At 37.5% G+C, this 22338-nt stretch overlaps 1 pseudogene; it reads right to left on the bottom strand.

Moving 5' to 3' along the window:
• Positions 1–2478: 2478 nt before the first annotated feature.
• Positions 2479–22338, bottom strand: part of LOC102137938 (SNW domain-containing protein 1 pseudogene) — a 57729-nt pseudogene continuing 37869 nt past the window's right edge.

Here is a 22338-nt window from a genome sequence, read left to right on the forward strand (position 1 = left end):
CACAACATGTGGGGACTATGGGAGCTACAATTCAAGATGAGATTTGGGTGGGGACACAGCCAAACCATATGAGAAGGCAAAGGAAAAAAAAGAATTTAAAGATGATTCCAAGGTTCTGAGGCTGCTTGGCTAGAGAAAAACTTATTCAATAAACTGTGCTTTCCTCCCTACTTCATATTTAAATATTCTGTCTGACATAGCTCAAGTCCTACCTTCTCTGTGAAGCCTCCTTTGATGACTTTGTCTAATTCCTTTTGACCTGGTTGTCTCTACTTCCCAGCTAGTAAGTTATAAGCACCTTATTCTTTAATTATAATTAAATTCGGATTTTATCACTTCATAAGATAATGCTGTCCTATTTAACACAGTTAAATGTATACCTGACTTGGCCACAAATCTTTGTCTTGTTTTCCAAATAAATAGGAAAGTCCTTTGAGGATACAGACCATATTGTAAATTATCCAACATAGCAGTTAGAATTTATTAAATGTCAAATAAGTAATTAGTAATCAATTCATGGGCCAAATGAAGATCCTTAAATTTTCCCTCTGGAAAATTAAATAGCAGATTGAAAAGTTTTTTCCACCCCTAATTCAAAGGTGTTAACAAAAAACACTTCTAGATTCCTAGACTTTTTTGCATTGTGATCGACCATAGCACTGCCAGAATCAAAATATGAAACAAGTGCTTCCTGCTCAACAATACTCTTTAGAGACAAGTTTGTTATAGTAAAAGTAATGTGTATTAGGTAATAAGTATCTCTATTAATATATAATGAGCAATATTTAACTGAAGTTTTCCACAATGATACTTATAAACCCTATGTTAACAGATAATTTGCCAGAAAGTATTTTAGTATATTCACATATGAGACCATTGAAGACAAATAAAAAATTATTATAAAATTGGAAAAAAAAGTCAAAAATATAAATAAATAAATAAAAAGATACATATGTTACATAACGAAAAACATTATTTCCAAAATACATGAATGAGTTTGGACAGTGAGACGTTTGCTGTTCATTAGCAAGAGTGCTTTATAGTTAGAGTTAACATTAATATCATAGGGTTTAAGAATATTCTGCTATTCAATATGTTGATGTTTAATCTTCTACCAACATGAGAAATTGTTGAAAACAGACTGGAATTCAACTTCCTGGTAATAGCCTTCCATTTCTAATTAAAGCACATTAGAAGATCAAATATTATAATAAATGCACTGTGCATTTTATCTTAAATATTCTTTTAAAAATTAACATAAAATGAGAAACTTGATATTGATTATTTTTACATATTGTTTTTGTTTTATTTTTTGTTTTGCTCTGACTTTCAGAAACGAAAGTTAAACCTCTTCCAGGGTGGAAGAGTCTTACTGGGAGGTGGAGGATGGCTTTTACCAAATCATAATAAAAAACCTACCTAATCACTGAAATTTAGTAAAGGTTCTCTCGTCTATTCTCAAACTATACTATTACCTGAGATAATTAACTGTATGATATCATTTGCATATTCAGCCCATGGCTATTTAAAAAGCTATTTCAGTCATTATGTGACTTTTCCATTTGTTTTAACACAAATTCCAAAGGCAGCTTTAAAATTACTAGGAATTGTTCTTTACAACATAATTGTGAGTTTGTTTATAGAAAAGGGAATTTAAAAATTTTTATTTAGAAAATAAACTTCTCAGAAACTGAGAATTAATTTATTGACAGAAACAGAGTATTTATCATCACTCCCACTTTGAAATATTCCAGGAATTCTTATCAGATGATAGAAATGGAAATTAAGTGAGCTGGGCCTGCACTGATGACGATAGGGAATAGTTGAAAATATCAGCTGTTTCACCTGCTTTTAATCAAGTTTTCTCTGGTCTTGAACTCCTGAGTCTATTTTTCAGGTAATTGCTGTGTTGTGGAGTTCTGTCCTCTTCCTCCACTAATATCCATCTTTAATACATCTACATCATAATCATCTTGAGTTAGTTGCTCAAAGTGAATTTAGACCCAGACAACTGAAATAAGTTCTCACTTCCTGATCCTTGTTAAGTGAGAAGATCCTGACCTAATACCAGCAACTCCTTTTCTTCTAACTTGTTTTTATTGTCTTACTTACTTCCATTTTATGTGTAAAAGATATTCCATACACCAAAGTTGTCTAGCATTCTAGTTAAATATTCATAAAGAATGCACATGAACAAAATATCCCAAATTGACTTGTGTTGCTTTCTTGTTACTAATTAGATTCTAACCAATTGAAGTAATTACATAATATACTAAGTCAGAGGAGTTAAGCGCTGCTTCAGAATTGCACATTGCTTTTATGAAAGCTTATTTTTGTTTTTAATCTACATAGAAATAAGGTTGCCAGATTTAGTAAACAAAAATATAGGACACCAAGATAAATTTGAATTTCAGACAAATAAATATTTTTTATATGTCCCAAATATTGTATATCTCATTTTTGTTGTCTAAATATTTTTATTTAAAACAAATAGTAGCACCAAGCAAGAGCTTACTTTGCCCACTCCAAATTAAAACAGAGCACAATAGGGACAAAATTTATTTGGCAGGACCGTTACAATATGTGAACACCCTCCTACTCACTGTGGTTGAGGTAACTTTACTCGTATGCAGCTGTTCTCACACAAAATATTAACCCCAAACTATTAATGTTGCATAAAAGGAAGTGGTCTTGACTCTGTATGTGGAGCAGCATGTTCTATAAATGCTGAAAGGTGGGAGAAGCACAAACACAATCCACTTTTTAAAAAACATACTTCAAAGTAGAATTTTCTATTTCCTCCGTTCTCCAGCAAAAAAGTAGTGCTAGGATCTGGCACCCAGATTCAGTTTTTGTCCTGACCATTTACAAAGTGTTCCCCCATATGACTTGCATCATTAGGGTTATGGATAATAATAGTTCATTCACTTCGAAGAAAATTGTGTCTAGTCCTTCCTCCTCTTCTTGCCATCATACTCATATTCCATGGGGCGGCGGCTATCTCAGGGTCTTTTAGAGCCACCGTGCTGTTTCTCTTCTTCCAAACATTCGTCCAAACCAAAAGGATCTTCCCCAAACTAAACTGATCCTTCTCAGCCTCTCTGCCTACAACCTGAACCAGAAAACTCCTTGTTGGGAACAAATCTGTTGGTCTTTATTCTTGCTTCTAGGTCATCGCCATACATGTCCTTGTCCAGATTTTTACTGGGCCTATAAATACTGTGGGCCATATCTTTACCACCTCTCCAGGCTTGATCACAAACATTATAAATTTCGTCTTCTCCACCTGCAAATCCACGGTCCATACCCTTGGATTGGTTGATGAGTCTTTGGTCGTACTGACCTTCATTGGAAGTTCAAGGATTAGGAACACCGAGAGCAATGACTTCGCTGATATCCCCATTTTCACTTCTCTGAAGTTTCGACCTTTTATCAGGAGCTGCCCTGGAAAGATTCCTGCCATGCTGTCTCTCTTGTCGCCTGTCATGCCGGATTTCATCCCTCTCACGTGCCTCCCTATCCTCTTTTTCCACATGAGTTTTGATCCCAGCTCTTCGTTCCCTGGCTTTCTGAGCCATTTCTCTAAGTTTCTCTTCATGTTTTCCCTTTTCTTTCTAGACCATTTTTCTCTCTACTTGGGCACGCATTTCCACAGCTTCACAAACTTTCTGATCAGCAATGTAGAGGGCTTCGGCCAGTTTGGCAACATTTTCATTTATGTGTACTCTCTGTAGTCCTCTTCCATCGGCAGCCAGACGTTTGTCTAATGGAATTGTATAACCTCTTGCATTTTTCCAGTTAGAAATACAAGGAGGAAACTTGCACTCTTGTTGTTCCTTTACAGCCATCTTTCAGCTAGGAGAATGCATGACAGGTACAGGAGAAGAAGGTGGTCCTCCGGGAATTTTCTTATTAATCTTGAACCTTGGAGGCTCCGTTGGATCTTTCTGCACTTCTACCATCTGACTAACCCTCTGTTTAGCTCCAGAGTTGGAAGCCACTCCTTGCTGAGATGGTGTGTATCGGATATACTGAGCAGGAGTCAGTTTGTCAGCTGCCCGAACTGGCATGATAGCAGCGACCTTCTGTGATACAGCTTTTTATAAGGCTACTCTTGTCTTTTCTGTTATGTCTTTCATAGCTTCTTCATCGGGCCTTTGCAAGCCTGGATCATTTGCATTCATAACATCCTTTGAAACCAGGACAGTGTATTTGCTGTAAATGACCTCGTCTTTTGACTGTCCTTGTCTAGTGATTACATCATGTTTAATTTTTCCTTCAGAATCCACCTGAAGGGCCAGCGCATTAGACATTTTTTGTCTTTCGTCCCATATCCAGTGGATACTGAGCCACATGAATCCCTGGAAAAGCACCTCCATCTCCAAAATCCTCTAATAACCGAGGTATCCAGCCTTTCCGGTATCCGTAGGGGGAAGGTTCTCTTCTGGAAGAGACAAATGAAGTCTGCCATGATCTCTGGGATCTTGCCTTTTCTTCAGCCTCAAGCTGGTCCTGAAATAACTGAGAAGGTGCAGGGGCTTTTATCTGGCAACGCTATATAAGAAGCACTTCAATTTGTCAAAGAAACACATTTTTGAAGTTTTCAAACCCAGTGCCACTTGTCTAAAGCAACTGTTTAAGTCCGCATTGTGAAGAGCATAATTAATCCATTTAAACAACTTCTTAACATTACGAAGCTGGTGGTTTAAATTTTCTTCTAAGTTGTTATTTTAAAGTTTTCTGGGCCTAATTATTCATATTTATTTGACAAATCCTGTGCTCTGGTGAAAGCTAGAAATGACAATAATCTGAAGCACCTTTCAACTTAAATCTCTGACCTTAGGGTAAACTAGTCAAGTAGTTACTACTAATAAGACTGTTAACTTAGAAAAGATAATCTAAAAGCAAGCAGACATAACAACAGATGCCCAGATGGCTAGGGCAGGGGTCTAGGAAAGGTGCATATGCAAAATTGTTACCAAGAAAAAAACACAAACAAAATAGTAGAAACTTTACACAGTGATGCCGACTTAACAATCAAATGTTCAAAATGCCACCTTCCTACAATATTGAACTTGTTACATCTCAGCCCCATAGAAAAATCATTCTTATGCTGCTCATCTATAAGCATAAAATATTAATAATAGTCATTTATGAATTACAAAAGCGCAGGGGACCCAACATATATTGACTGGGTGCTGATTTCATTAGATTAATCAAGTATTTGGTATCTTAAAAGACCCTAGTGGCCCAAACACAAAGCTTCTGAATGCTATGTCAGTGTGTAGAAAACCCACAGGAGTAATTAAGATACTGTTCACAAGTTTAGTATGGACAAATTCCATATACTGGATTTGACAGCCAAGAAGTAGTAATACTGAAATCATTTATAAATGAGAAAAGGACAGTTTTAGCAAGGAAACTCATAGCTTTATTTCATTTATAAAAGTAGATATAAATTATAAACAATAGATTTACAAACTGAATCCAAAATAACATTCAAAAATATACCATGCCCAAGTTGGGCTTATCTTGGGAATACAAATACCCTTTTAGCATTGAAAATATATTAAAATTACATGACTAGATTAAAGGAAAAAATCCACAAGGTCATCTAAGAAATGCGGAAATGTTATAAAATTCAACATCTCTTGTGTACCCTAACAATAGGAAACTAAGAAGAGAGGCACCTGCTTAGCCCGAAAAAAGACAGGTATCAAAGTATATCACAAGGCCGGGCGCGGTGGCTCAAGCCTGTAATCCCAGCACTTTGGGAGGCCGAGGCGGGCGGATCACAAGGTCAGGAGATCGAGACCACAGTGAAACCCCGTCTCTACTAAAAATACAAAAAATGAGCCGGGCGCGGTGGCGGGCGCCTGTAGTCCCAGCTACTCAGGAGGCTGAGGCAGGAGAATGGCGGGAACCCGGGAGGCGGAGCTTGCAGTGAGCCGAGATCGCGCCACTGCACTCCAGCCTGGGCAACAGCGTGAGACTCCGTCTCAAAAAAAAAAAAAAAAAAAAAAAGTATATCACAAATATCCTCTTAGTAGCAAAACATTAAATGTGTTCCCTTCAAAATCTGAAATAAATTAAGGATTGCAAACAACTGCTACTTTTATTGAGGATCCTTTCCAATATAGTAAGAAAAACAAATTAAATTAAAGGCATACATTTTTGAAGAATATTTAAAAGAAGAAAATGGTTACTATTCATAAATGACATGACTGACCACATAAAATATCCAAAATTATCTACAGACAAATTTATAGAAATAATGAGAATTCAGTATGGTGGCTTGCCATAAGATTCCTATTCAAAAACAAGTGGTATCTCGATACATAAGGAATAAACAAACAATGGTTAAAGCAGAGGGTGAAAGAAAAGAGGGAGAGCAAGAGACTATTTACAATAATGGAAACAAAGTGTGTAGAAATATGAGTATAGAAAATGTAAACCTTATTGAAAGATATTAAAGATCTAAAGAAACAGGGGTATTCTGTGTTCAAGAATATAAAGACCCAATATGTTAAAAGTGTGTATATGTGTATGCGTGTGTATATAGGTGTGTGTATATATATATACTCTTCTCAGTTTCTACCACTGCCCCTTTTATTACCCTAGCCTAATCCACCAGCATCTTTCACATTTTTTCTAATTTTCTCCCAGCTGGTCTCCATACTTCTACCCATAGCCTTGGAACATGTCAATATTGTGCTCAAAATTCCTCAGTAGATTCACGTTTCACCAAATAAATGCTAAAATCCTTAAAATTGCCTGCAAGATGCTAGAGGAACTGGCCCCACAATTACCTATCAATCACATCTCCTGTCACTCTCTTCTCATTCACTTTGCTCCTAACATAATGACTTCCTAGCTATTCCTCAAACACACCAGTATCCTTCCTGCTCTAGCTGTTTCCTCTACATCGCTAAAGCCTTCATCTACTTCATGTCCTTGCTAAAATTATTTCTCAGAAAAGTTGATGTAGTTTAGATATTTGTCCTTACCCAAATCTCATGTTGAAATGTAATCCCCAGTGTTGGAAGTGGGACTTGGTGGGAAGTGTTTGGGTCATCTGGTGGATCGCCCGTGAATGGCTTGGGCATCCCCTTGGTGTTAAGTGAGCTCTCACTCTGAGTTCACAAGAGATCTGGTAGTTAAAAAGTATGTGGCATCTACCCCCAACCTCGCCCACTCCACTTTCTTCCTCACAAGAGCTCCTGCTCTGGCCATGTGATATGCCTGTTCCCGCTTTACCTTCTGCCATGCTTAGAAGCTTCCTTAGGCCTCCCCCAAAACAGATGTCAGTACTATGATTACTGTACAGCCTGCAGAACCATGGACCAATTAAACTGGCTTTCTTTATAAATTACTCAATCTCAGGTATTTCTTTATAGCAATGCAAGAATGGCTTACAACAAAAGTCAACCCTATTATATTTAAAATTTCAACTGGTTCTCTGCTGTGGGAGTCCTATCTCACTTTATTTTTCTCAATGACATTTGTTACCTTCTTATGTACTATATAATTCACTTATTTATTATGTTTATTTTCAGTCTCTGCCCTATTTGAACTTAATCTTCATGAGGGCAGGGATTTTTTTTTATTACTGTTATATCTACAGCATAATTAGCAGTTCCTGGAACATATGCATGGCAGACATATCTGACAGCAATAACTTAAATGAAGGATACTGAGAATGACTCTGCATTTTAGAGATACCTGATAGCCATAACTTAAGCATCCCCTGAGAATGTGGATGTATCTAAACTATATAAACTTTAGACTTTTTACAAATGGTACAAAACTGCATCTTTTTACAAACGGTTCTCCTGTCTAGGCTGTCACCACTGGACTGCCTTATATGTAAGTTCGTTTGATAAACCTTATGTCTCATTCTCTGGCTCTGGGGCTCTTCTTCAGTCTCTCAGACACAGCAACTTCTTATTAGAATCAATACAGGTCTGGCAGGTCGAGATAGTAGGCATTCAAAGAATATTTGTTAAATGTGCAATAAATGAAATGTAATTTAGACTATAATGAGACAGGGATTACTAATAAAATCATTTTGTAATTATTATGTATACCCCCTAGAGTGGAAAAAAATTAAGAAATATAACAATCTGGGGAGAATGTGAATCATCAGAAATTCATACAAATTGCTGCCAAGATTGCAAATTTGCACATTTTTTTGGAAAACCTGTTGATATTATTTTGTAAAGTTACACATTCATGTGCCTTGCAAACCGATAATTCTACCTTTATGTAGTAACCCTAGAAAAACTTATATATGTGCTTAAGATACATGCAAGAATATTCCTAACAGTATGATTAATAATAAAATATGGAAGCTACAAAGATGTACAATGACAAAGGAATAAATAAGTTAATAGTGTTATATTTACTCAATTAAATATGAGAAAGCAGTTAAAGTGAATGAAACACAACTATTTGTAAAAATATGGATCCATCTTAGGATGTTAAACAGAAAAGTCCTATAAGACTACGGAAGATATGAAACTATTTTTATAAATCTCAACAGAAATAATATTAGGTTATATTTGACTTTGACTTACATGCATATGTCAAAAAAGCTACATATATGTGTTTGTGTGTCTATGAGCGTGTGTGTGTGTGTTTGTGTGTGTGTGTGTATGTAAATAAATAACTACAGTCATTTTCTCTGGTGGAAAGGTAGGAGGATGGGCATGCAAAGTGTATATGAGTAGATGAAAGTCATGTTAACGTTTTAGTTCATGAGTTGGTTGATTGGTTCACCAATGTTTATTATTTATTTTTCTAACATATATTATAGATATATACACACATTGTAAATATATCAAATATAATTTTTATATTTTTAAAAATATTTAAGTATTTGTATATTTGAACAAAAAATAACAAAGGGAAAAGGAATTGCAAAATCTCATAGCACTGTTTCGCTTTCTTTAAAAATAAGTTGGAGTATATTACTGATGTGGAACAATTGTTCATCAGCTTCCTTTTCAAAATTCTCAGAGATCTTTTGATCATTGATTAATCCCAAATTCTGTGGTTTGTAATATATTCTATTTAAAGTTTTGATCTTTCAAACTTCTTTAAGAAGTCTCAGTACATCTTTGCAATCCAAGTGTTTTATTTTTAGTGTTTCACTTTGCTCTTTTTATTAGCTGAAATGACCTTCTTGAATTATTGTGGCATAGAGGAAAGAGGAAGAAGGAAAAAGTCATCTGAAGAAGTGTTCTTTCTAACCAGCTCATCTATTCCACGTCCTTACAAATAATTCAACTGTGTTTATTCTCAATCAAAACGTTGCTATTATTAGAATGATGGATAGCCTGTTCTTTACAGTTCTATCATATTTCCTGTTCCATGCCAATTGCCTAGATGGAGCCATGAATGTGGCCACAGTGATAGGTGGCTGTGAGGATTTTGTGAGAGGCATTTTCTTCTGCAGGGCAAACAAAATGCTTGGAATGGAGGATTAAAAAATAGTAAAGCTCATTTCCATTGCATTATGTATTTTGATGTATTTCTAATGTATTCCTTTTCAAAACATATCTTTGCTGGAGTAGAGGTAAAGACAGAATGAGCAACAGTTGCTGTTTTATGCACATCAAGTGCCCATTTTTAAAACTCTTAAAAATGCAGCAAAGCAATTTAAAAAGAGCAAGTGGCACAGTTGCTTTTTAAAAAAAAAAAAATATGTTTTCTCTATAGCTACATTTACCAGACTCAAGATGCAAATGAAACAATATATGAATTTAATTTGACTATACCAAGTTTCTTTCAAAACTGTCTAATCCAAAGATATTAAATCCATCTATTTATGCATTAAATACAGATTTATTAATACAGAGCCAACACTTCTTCTGCAGTTATTCAACAGGATTGCATTTTGTATCAAGATATATTTCAGATGTTGAAAAGATTCCACTTTCAACAATACTTTGGAGCAACAACAGTTTTATTAATCATTAGTCAAACGTTTTCTTGCCTTTAAGTCCTCTCCTTGACTTTCTGTAGTACCTGAGAAATTTCCAAGTAAGTGAGAATTTGCCTTGCCTATTGAAGTCAAATTATTTTATGTATTTGAATTACAAGTTGAAGGAGGCTATGGTTTTATTGACTCACTTTTGTGTTCAAATGCAGAAGTTTTTGAAATCATTCTGTGCTCACAGTCTGTGATTGCTCCTTCTGAGTACCCTTCTCCTCTTTTGAAGTCATTGTTTTATAAAGATGAAAAAAAGACATGTCCTATTAGCTAAATCAATATTGATATTCAAGAAAAAGATCTAAAATAATTTCTAAAGAACCATTCTTGCATAAAAATAAATCATCTTTGGTAAAGTATTTTTTAAGAGTTTGGCTTTTATGTTTATGCAAGACTGACTTCTTGCTAAGCCTTTACTCCAAGACATTTCACAATGAAGGTCCCCAGTGTTTGTCCTTGTCATTTTATAGGATTAATTTGATCCATTGTCATTCACCTAACTGCCTTGCACCTCTTGTTAGTGTGCAGTCCCTAACTAAGCCTGAGTATTTGTTCTTCAAACTTTCTAAAATGACTCTTCCGTTCACTCTCAGGATGTACCATTTGTCGTATCTTCAATGGCTGGAGAAAACACACTCTCTTTATGGGTTTTTCAAAACTCTGAAAAATCATTTGTTAAAGGAGGGGCTTCAAAGGAAGTACTGTTTTTCTGGCTTAAAGTTTATGCTTTTTCATCATTTATGATAAAAGGAGCACATTTATAATCATATTTTTTAAAGAAGGTAAAGGAACGGAATTTTAATCTGAATGCTTAGAGGGAAGATGAGAGGCAGCAAGAAGACAAAAGCAAAATGGGAAAGCCAAAGCAGTAAGAAAGGAAGGAAACCTCAGAGATGAATCGAAGCAAAGAAATATGTTTATCATTACTCTCAGAATATATGGATTTTTCACTAAAATATTAAGTCATTTGAAATGTTCCAAAAACATGAAAATCTGAAATTGATTCTCACTCTTGAATTCAACGATTAGCATTTCATGAGCTTCTGCCCCCTCTTGGTGAATCTTTCCTTACTAACATTAGTTATCAAGACACTTGGCATTTTTTCACAGCATGCATGAGTCACAACACAGACACCCTTATCCTCACAATAAATGGATATTGAACTTTGAATAAAACATGCCTCTTCTATCTTAATCTCAAATTTCTGAGTGTGCTCCTGTCTCTTAGTCTGTTGTCAGATTGCCTTCAAGTGATAGTTTATTCTTTTATGCATTCCAGACAGATGAAGGGTGAACCAAGGATTTCCTTGGGAAACATCTGTCCATAAATGGGAAAGGAGTGGGAAAGATGCACTGAGATTCTTATAGGGCCCCAAGTCACCTCTATTAGGCTAAATTTCTAAAAGATGCTAGGTTCTTAGAAATTTCACGAAAATACTTGTCTGATGGTAATGCGATTAAATTTTCTAAAATGAAATTATTTTCACTTCACTGAAATGTGTCCATCAGAAAGCTTATTTCAAAAAAGAGAAATATCTTAGTTAAGTAAGAAAATACTCCAGTTTGACTGTTTACTGGCTATAATAACACTCACAAGTCTTACATATCTGCTATCTTTTTCCCACCTAAGGAACTGCTACTTTGTAAGGTGTGGAGAATGGGTATTTTTATTCCATTACATAGATTAGAAAACTAAAACTGGGAGTCACTTATTATGTCACAAAGAAAAAACTGGTAGAATCTCTGTAGAAACTGTAGTCTTCTGATTTTCCATCCAGGACTATGTTTTTTATCCATACAGTGTCACTGATTGAGTGCCTGTTATATACCAAGTATTATTCTGGATCCTGTGAATAACACTGCCCTGCCTTTCATCCTATTGCTAACTGTATACAAATGTATCAATGAGCAGTACATATATATATATATGTATGTATATATAAATGTTACATATGTAAATTAAAATGCATTACTGGAAGACAAAAACAGTTCAAATGAAACTGAAACTACTAGTATTATCATCCCATTTTCACTATTATTTGTTGTTATTATTGATTCAATTTACCAGGATAGGTATTTCCATTTTAATTACCCTAAACGATAAGCTCCAGAAGTACAAGAATTATTATGTTCTTCTTCATTATTTCATATTCATTATTTCATATTCTAGCAAAATGTCTAGCAAATAGTGGGCATTTAGAAAATGTATTTGGAGAAATGTATTTGGAGAAAATTAAGTAGTAGCTTTGCTTTTCTCACTGACACTTGTTCACTGTACTCCAAATCAATCAGGCCCACTTAAAGTGCAATTAGAGAACAGGGGAAAGTCGCCACTGGCACCATCCTTCCATCTCCAGCATCCTACGCAGCTCCTTCAGATCATTTTCTTCCTCAGGCCTCTACACTGGGGCCTATGCTTCCAGGAGCCTTTTCATAGGGTAAATCTTAAATGATAGTAATATTTATTGTACAGGAATATTTATATTGCATTTTATTGTGTGGCTCTTGTAAAGTTCCAAGATCAATGGAGTAAATCCCTAAAAGCTAGAATTTCAAATGGAAGCTGAGAATAAATGTCTGAGAAAAGAGCACATACTTCCCCACCACCACCAATCAATTAAAGCCACAAATTACAAGATACTGTCTCTTGATTAATGTGACTTTTTTCCTCTGCTGAATATTTGTATAGGTTAAATCATCCGGAAATTAATGCTGCACTAACTCTAAATATTTCCTTAAAAAAGGAAAAAACTATTTTAAATTAAAAAAAATCCTTTTAAAAAACACATTTTTTAATTATCTATCAAGGTGTCTGAATAATGTCTTTAATGCACAGCGTACCCTAACTACACAGATTCTGTTTTCTTGCAGAAGAGAAAGCCATTAAATATGACTCAGATACTAAAAAAGATTACTTCATATTTCTGGGAAAAACCAATGTTGAAGACTGGTGAAGTCTAATGCACATGGGCAATTATATTGGAGAGTTTACAAAGCACATGGGAGTTGTTTTAATCAGAAACCAGAATGAATAAATTAATGGACTCTTGGTCTGCTAATTTAAAAAAAAAGAAAACAAAATATAAAGCACACATTCTTTTTCCTTTTTTAATGGAGTAACATTTTAATTTTTTATTTTAACTTCCACTTTTCTTTTAGATTTGGAGATACACGTGCAGGTTTGTTTTATGGGTATATTGTGTGATGCTGCGGTTTGGGATATGAATGATGATCCCATCACCCAGGTAATGAGCATAGTAAGTAACAATTAGTTTTTGATGTCCTTAAACATAAAAACCAACCAAATTTGCTTTGAACGAAATACCCTCACTTCAGAATGTGTAAAGGATGCTTTTTTGTTTTTGTTTTTGTTTGTTTGTTTGTTTGTCTGTTTTTGAGATAGAGTTTCGCTCTGTCTCCCAGGCTGGAGTGCAGCAGCGCAATCTCGGCTCACTGCAACATCCGCCTCCTGGGTTCACATCATTCTCCTGCCTCAGCCTCCTGAGTAGCTGGGGCTACAGGCACCCGCCACCACACCCAGCTAGTTTTTTGTATTTTTAGTAGAGATGGGGTTTCACCATGTTAACCAGGATGGTCTCGATTGTAAAGGATGTTTGAGACAGATAAGTCAGGGAAAATCATAGATTCATAATTCTGTTGCACTGTGTGGAGATTTTACTTGGAAACAGCCAAATAATGGGCTGCATTTCCCATTCTCCTTGGCAGATCACTGGAACCATGTGACTGGTACTTAATGAAGGTGTTGGCAGAAGTAAGGAGTAACACTTCCCAGGTAAATTGATAAAGAAGCAAGTGAGCCTTCTCCACCTTCTCCTTGCCTCTCCATGAACAAAATTCAAAAGAAAATCCATGGATCTAAAGAAGGACAGAGCCCCAAGGTGGAAGGAGGTTGGGTCCTTATTATAGAAGGCTACCTGCCAATCAAGAACATCCCATTTGGATTTTATGTGACAGAAATCAACATTGATTTTACTAAGTAGTTGTATTAATGCATTTTCATGCTGCAGATAAATACATACCCAAGACAACTGGACAATTTACAAAAGAAAGAGGTTTAATGGACTTACAGTTCCATGTGGCTGGAGAAGCCTCACTATCAGGGTGGAAGGCAAGGAAGAGCAGGTCACATCTTACATGAATGGCAACAGGCAAAAAGAGAGCTTGTGCAGGGAAACTCCCATTTTTAAAACTGTCAGATCTCCTGAGACGTATTCACTATAACGAGAACAGCACGGGAAAGACTTGCCCCAATCATTCAATTACCTCCCCACCAGGTTCCTCCCACAACATATAAGAATTGTGGGAGTTACAATTCAAGATAAGATTTGGGTAGGGACACAGTCAAACCATATCATTCAACCCCTGACCCTTCCCAAATCTCATGTCCTCACATTTCAGAACCAATCATGCCTTCCCAAAGGTCCCCCAAAGTCTTAACTCACTTCAGCATTAACTCAAAAGTTTACGGTTCAATGTCTCATCTGAGACAAGGCAAGTCCCTTCCACCCATGAGCCTGTAAAATCAAAAGCAAGCTAGTTACTTCCTGGATACAATGGGGGTACAGGCATTGGGTAAATACAGCCATTCCAAATGGGAGAAATTGACCAAACCAAAGGGACTACAGGCCCCATGCAAGTCCAAAATCCAGTTGGACAGTCAAAAATTTTTTTTTTTTTTTTTGAGACAGAGTCTCACTCTGTCGCCCAGGTTGGAGTGCAGTGGCACAATCTCGGCTCACTGCAAGTTCTGCCTTCCAGGTTCACACCATTCTCCTGCCTCAGCCTCCCAAGTAGCTGGGACTACAGGTATGCACCACCATGCCTGGCTAATTTTTGTATTTTTAGTAGAGACAGGGTTTCACCATGTTAGCCAGGATGTTCTCGATCTCCTGACCTCATGATCCACCCGCCTCGGCCTCCCAAAGTGCTGGGATTACAGGCATGAGCCACCACACCTGGCCTGACAGTCAAATCTTAAAGCTCCAAAATGATCTCCTTTGACTCTATGTCTCACATCCAGGACACACTGATGCAAGAGGTAGGTTCCCATGGGCTTTGGCAGCTCCACCTCTGTGGCTTTGCAGGGTACAACCTCCCTCCCAGCTGCTTGCATAGGTCGGCATTGAGTGTCTGTGACTTTTCTAGGCACACAGTGTAAGCTGGGGTCTGGAGACAGACCATTCTGGAGTCTGGAGGACAGTGGCCCTCTTCTCCCAGCTCCACTAGGCAGTCCTCAGTAGGGACTCTGCATGGGCCATGTGACCCCACATTTCCCTTCCACACTTCCCTAGCGGAGGTTCTCCATGAAAGCCCCACCCTTATAGCAAACTTCTGCCTGGACACCCAGGCATTTCCATACATCCTCTGAAATCTAGGCAGAGGTTCCCAAACCTCAATTCTTGACTTTTGTGTACCCACAGACTCAACACCACATAGAAGCTGCCAAGATGTGGGGCTTGCACCTTCTGAAGCAATAGCCTGAGCTATACCTTGGCCCCTTTTAGCCATGGCTGGAGCAGCTGGGATGTAGGGCATCAAGTTTCTAGACTGCAAACTGCAGAAGGATGCTGGGCTCAGCCCATGAAACCATTTTTTCCTCCTAAACTTCTGGGCCTGTGATGGGAGGGGTTTCCATGAAGACCTCTGACATACCCTGGAGATACTTTCCCCATTGTTTTGAGGATTAACATTCAGCTCCTCGTTACTTATGCAAATTTCTGCAGCCAGTTTGAATTTCTCCTCAGAAAATGGGATTTTCTTTTCTATTGCATTGTCAGGCTTCAAATTTTCCAAACTTTTGTGCTCTGCTTCCCTTATAAAACTGAATGTTGTTAACAGCACCCAAGTCACCCCTTGAATACTTTGCTGCTTAGGAATTTCTTCCTCCAGTGGCCAGGTGTGGTGGCTCATGCCTGTAATCCCAGAACTTTGGGAGGCTGAGGTGGGAGGATCACCAGGTCAGGAATTCGAGATCAGCCTGGCCAACATGATGAAACCCTGTCTCTACTAAAAACACAAAAATGAGCCAGGCGTGGTGGTATGCACCTGTAATCCCAGCTATTCAGGAGGCTGAGGTGGGAGAATTGCTTGAACCCGGGAGGCGGACATTGCAATGAGCCAAGATCATGCCACTGCACTCCAGCCTAGGCAACAGAGCAAGACTTCATCTCAGAAAAGAAAAAGAGAAAAGAAAGAAAGACATTTCCTCCTCCAGATACCCTAAATCATCTCTGTCAAGTTCAAAGTTCCACAAATCTCTAGGGTGGGGTAAAATGCCACCAGTCTCCTTGCTAAAACATAGCAAGAGTCACATATTCTCCAGTTCCTAACAAGTTCCTCATTTCCATCTGAGACCACTTCAGCCTGGACTTTAGTGTCCATATGGTTATCAGCATTTTGGGCAAAGTCATTCAACAAGTCTCTAGGAAGTTCCAAACTTTCCTACATTTTCCTATCTTCTTCTGAGCCTTCCAGACTGTTCCAACCTCTACCTGTTACCCAGTTCCAAAGTGGTTTCCACATTTTCGGCTATCTTTTCAGCAGTGCCCCACTCCCAGTACCAATTTATTGTGTTAGTCTGTTTTCATGCTGCTGATAAAGACACACCTAAGACTGAGCAATTTACAAAAGAAAGAGATTTAATGGACTTATAGTTCCACATTGCTGGGGAAGTCTCACAATCATGGTGCAAGGAAAGGAAGAGGAAGTCACGTCTTACATGTATGGTAGCAGGCAAAGAGAGAGAGAGCTTATGCAGGGAAACTCCTATTTTTAAAACCATCAGATATCCTGAGACTTATTCACTATCATGAGAACAGCACAGGAAAACCCACCCCTGTGATTCAATTACCTCCCACCGGATTCCTTTCATGACACATGGGAATTGTGGTAGTTACAATTCAAGATGAGATTTGAGTGGGGACACATCCAAACCATACTAGTAGTGAACATTTCCTAGTCAATCAATTTCTGCAGTTAGCATTATCTTAAATTCCCCAGTATAAAACAAAATTGAGAAAGATATTCATGGGTTAAACATGGAAACAGGAATTTTATCAGATAAGGGCTGTATATGCATGTATTTTTTTCATCAGTCTTGTCCTTTGTAACAGTAAGAATACTTAGTCTGGTGTTTCAATATTTAAATAGCAGGAGATGTTGTGGGCAAATACATGAGTAGAATTCTCCTTTGGAATCAAATATGTAGCAGCTTGAATAGCAGTTCCAGGATATCAAATCTAGCACCCAAGTTTTAAAGACTGTCCAGTAAATTTTTAGTTTCTTAGTTTCCATAGGAGTATCCACTGTTTCCATAGAGTCAAATCCAAGTCATAGACGGTTCTTTGCAGAGTTCCTGAGACAGGTGTCAAACACACTGATCATCTTTAAGAGTGGAGATGAGCTTCATTTTGACTAGATCGTTCACTTGGCTTCCAAAGTCAGCTATGCTTCAAATGTAGCATCTCTACAGAACATTGCAGGGATAGCAACAGCTTTAGTTGCTAAGAATTTACTGCCACAAATGGATAATAAAAATGAGGCTAATGTAAACAATGTGGGCCAAAAGATATGTGGACTTAAAAGTCTTTAAAATGAATTTGGAATACATAACCTTCTTATTCATTTGGTTTTAGACAATGTTGAAGAAATAATTAAAATGTGCTTACTGAATCTCTGTAAGTGAATCTTTTTCTTAATTAATGGGAAAATGCTCTGTGCCAAACAATGATGTGAACCTCCTGAGAAATTCTGTAATTTTATAAGCTATGATAACAAAGCAATAGTTGTTTACCACTCGCCATGCTGTGTACATTCTTGTTTGATTACACTAGCTCATAAACAAAGAATTAAAGAACAGAGAGAGATGTCAGCTTTCTCAACCCTTGTAAAAAACTCTTAGACAAATGAAGGGCAAACTCAGTGGTAAGAAAATAACTCCATTTAGTGTAACTACAGGGTTTCTTTTATATTTTTTAAGTGCTCTTTTTCCTGTTCTTAAAGCAATCTTAACAAAGGATCCTGACAAAGAGATACGTCTCCTTAGACAATTTGCTTGGAGCACGTAAAATGTTTAGTGCACCCCCAGAAGAAAAAGTTACAGTAAGATATTATCCTGATAAAGGAACAAGTCAACTGATTTTGCCTATTGTAAACATCAGAAATAGAATATTGAATTCAATCGATTATAACTTCTTAAGGGAACTCTCCTACGTTGGTATTTCAGAAATAATACAAGGATTCACTAAAAATGACTAAATTTGAAGTAAAAATTAAAAACTATATTCAGTTATCTTAGGATTTAGCTTAGAAATTCTTATGTATACAAGTTTCAAGTAACATTTTTTCTGGAACTAATTTATAGAATATGGTACAAAGTGAAGTCTCAGTCTTTAATTTGAAGGAGGTGCAGAAGGAGGGTTGTTTTGATTGTGCATCTTCTGGCATTCACCCTGTCTGACTTGAAGAGTTTCTTCCCTCTATAATTGCTTGAATTAGTAGTTATGGAGAATTCTTTCCCTCCAACCATGACAGTTCAAAGACTAGGTAAAATAGTTTTCTGATGCACTGTATGATCTGAATGGCCAGCAGCATGATTAGACATCAGTCCTCACAATGTGAAACCTCCTTCAGGGTTTCTCTTCTTCTTCCAGACCTCCCAAGTCAGCATATCTGTTCAGTTTCCAGACCTCTTCCGTCTCACTGCCTCCCCTGATCACATCAGTCGCAAGGAGCTAAATACTACCAATAGGCAGGTGACTCCTACGTTTATATCCCCAGCCCCAACCTTCCCCCAGAATTCCAAACACAAATAGCCAATACCTACTTGGCATCTCCACTTTTATGTCGACTGAACTTCCCAAACTTGGCATGGTCAACATAAGACTTCTGCTGTCCACTGGAAATAACAAAAGAGCCTCACCCACTGATATGGTTTGGATGTTTGTCTTCCCCAAATCCCATGTTGAAATGTAATCCTCGATGCTGGAGGTAAGGCCTGGTGGGAGATATTTGGGTCATGGGAATGGATTCCTCATGAATGGCTTGGTGCCATCCTCGTGATAATGAGGAGTTCCTGCTCTGAATTCACGTTCAGGCAAGATCTGGCTGTTTAAGAGTGTGGCACCTCCTCACCCTCTCTCTCTCTCGCTCCCCCTCTCACCGTGTGATGTGCCTGCTCCTGCTTCATTATCTGCCTGGGCCTCAGGAAATACCTTCAAATTTGCCAGGAAGCCAAGCAGATATTAATGCCATGCTTGTACAGCCTGCAGAACTGTGATCCAATTAAACCCCTTTTCTTTATAAATTACCTCGTCTTAGGTATTCCTTTACAGTAACACAAGAGTGGTCTAATACATCCATGGTCTTCCTAATCTCAATTAATGGCACCACTGCTCCTCTTTCTCTTTTCACACTTTATAAGACTTTTTTGACTCTACTTGAAAATATTTTCTAAATCAGCATGATTTCTTACTGCACCCATGATTAGCACCGGTGTCCAAGTGACGTACTTTCTCCTGGAGTATTAAAAGATCCTCCCACCATTCTCTTTGCTGTCACTGTGTCCTGCAACTTACTCTCTAGTCTTCACACATTAGCCACTGCACCCCAGCCATTCTTGCCTTTGGCTGGTCCTCAAACACACAAAACAAGCTCTTTTTCTACACTTTTATTACTGGGGGGTCTCCTATGCATGAAATATGCTTGTCCCAAATAGTCACATCACTGACTCCTTCATTTTGCCCACAGTTGCCCAAATGTCACCTCTTTGGGGTAGTCTTTGGCCATGCCTCCAAACTAGATGCCACTCTCTTCCCCATTACTCTGCTTTTTAGGTAGGATATAACCGGAAGTTCTATTGTTGAATTTTACTTATTTATTATTTGTGGCCCTCATTAGAATACAGGAACTTTGTCTTTCATCACTCTATCTGTAATACCTAGAATGATGTGCAGCACATAAAAGACACTCAGTATTTCTTGAATGAATTAATGAATGAATGGTGCCATCCTCCTGATAATAAGGAGTTCTTGTTCTGAGTTCACGTTCATGCAAGATGTAATTGTCTGCTGAGATCTTAGGGACTTCACATGGCAAAAACAGAAACTGCCCCGACTCAATGAGTGTGTGTGTGTGTGTGTGTGTGTGTGTGTGTGTGTGTGTGTGTATAAACTGATATAGTTTTGTCTCTAAGGAGCTATTGCCCTGGGAGCTCAGATCATGTATTGCAAATAGTGACCATAATATTTTTCACACCAGGGAAGAGAGACTTCTCTCCCCTCTGCTATAACACAAGTCTCCAGAAAAACTTTGGACCGGCGATGTTCATTCAGACTACTTTCTTCATGTAGAAACTGGAATGTGCGGCCGGGCACGGTGGCTTACGCCTTTAATCCCAACACTTTGGGAGGCCAAGGTGGGTGGATCACGAGGTCAGGAGATGGAGACAATCCTGGCTAACATGGTGAAACCCCATCTCTACTAAAAATACAAAAAAAAAAAAAAAAATAGCTGGGTTTGGTGGTGGGCGCCTGTAATCCCAGCTACTCGAGAGGCTGAGGCAGGAGAATGGTGTGAACCCGGGAGGTGGAGCTTGCAGTGAGCTGGGATCGCACCACTGCACTCCAGCCTGGGCGACAGAGCAAGACTCCATCTCAAAAAAAAAAAAACCAGAATGTGCGTCTTAAATATACTTTTTTTTAACATATGAAGTTACTGCTTTTTCATTTTTTAAGTAAGTTAATGAAACAGGAACGATCTTAGTGAAATGCATTTTCTGCAGTAAACAATGGAAAGGAGCTATTAACCTAACACAGCAGGAAATATATTGACCACAGTTAGAAATTTATTCTCCAAGAATGCAATACACAGAGTTTGCTTACTGGTGCTAGCATCCTTTTATAAAACTAAAGAGAGAGAAGAAGAAAAGGGAAAACAAAAAAAAGACACATTTTGATTGTTAATGCATTTTCTGCAAAGACAGCAGAATGAAAATGTACAAAAGTATTCAACTGTGACTATAGAGTGTGTATCATTTTATGTACTATAGCTCCTAAATATCCTTGTCCTTTTTAGATGTTTCAGAGTGTGTAAAGGGAGTAAAATATTCAATTACTTTTTAATGTCTCAAAATCACTCTCAGTAAAATGAAATCAATGCAATTGCCAAGAGCCTTCTTTATAGGATTAGCTATATTAACTCGAGATATGTCTGCCTCCCTCAGGTAACTTTAGCTTGAACATTGTTTACTAGGCTTAACCCTTGGTAGAGATTGAATCCCATGCTTTCAAGAATAAATATGAAATGTATAATTTTATCTGTAAGCAACAAAGTTGTTTCAAGTTAGCAAAATAGATTGCTAGAAGATTGTGTATTCAGTCTAGCAAGTGATATCGAGAATGTCACATCCTCCAATCTTACCTTAATGTACAGGTAAGGTGATACAGACCCGTAGGAGACCAATGAGTGCTGACATGTTCCAGTAGTCTCACACATCTACCTGGAAGCAGTAGAGCAGAACAAAACTGTGCTCAACTTTTCATAAAATTGACTGTAAACCGCTTTTACAATAGATAAATTATAGCCAAAATATTGCTCATGGTCAGGTGTGGTACAAGCAAGCACTGGATGGTTGGCCTAGGAACAGTTCATACCCTTGGCATTTTTTCCAGATTTAACTAGTGCAGCAGGAGTTATCTCACTTCCAGTTATGAAAGCTATGTTCTCAACATGCTTGGCAGAGGAACTCAGGCTCCGGCTTGCTAAGGGTCTTTAGTGGTCCTTAAGAACTGTACACTATTCAGATTGTTGCTACTACTTGCCATGTAGATCTTAATGAACTCCTGGGCTATATTCATTAGCAAACTATTGTAGAGAAGTTATTTAGATTGCACAATGTAAAGGCCAATTTTGCATCAGTTCTTCACTTTACGTGTTTAATATTGCCTTGAGGAAAAATTTTCTGTCGGGACGTGGGGAGAAGTTGAAATAAGCACATTCTCTGTTTATCAGTTGCACAAAAGACCTTCTCAATAAAGTTAGATTAGCAGCTAGGATGACCTTCATGTGATAAAGAAAAATGTATATTTTTATGATGGCTTTTTGTAGAACCGCCTTAATGCTAAATAAAGCATATTCACATAAAGGCAAGCAGTAGTAACTTCCTGTTAATTAAAAGATTTGTTAACTTATCTTTTAAAAGAAAATAATCTTAACTGCTATATGATATTAAGCCAAAAATTTCTGGCAGTGTTTGCAGATTTTGACTTAAAGGTTTAATTCGAGGTGAAAATTGCACTAGGAGACATCCTGAGAGAAATAGTTAT

Source organism: Macaca fascicularis, chromosome 1 (assembly GCF_037993035.2).
Source record: "Macaca fascicularis isolate 582-1 chromosome 1, T2T-MFA8v1.1".
Classification (NCBI taxonomy): domain Eukaryota; kingdom Metazoa; phylum Chordata; class Mammalia; order Primates; family Cercopithecidae; genus Macaca; species Macaca fascicularis.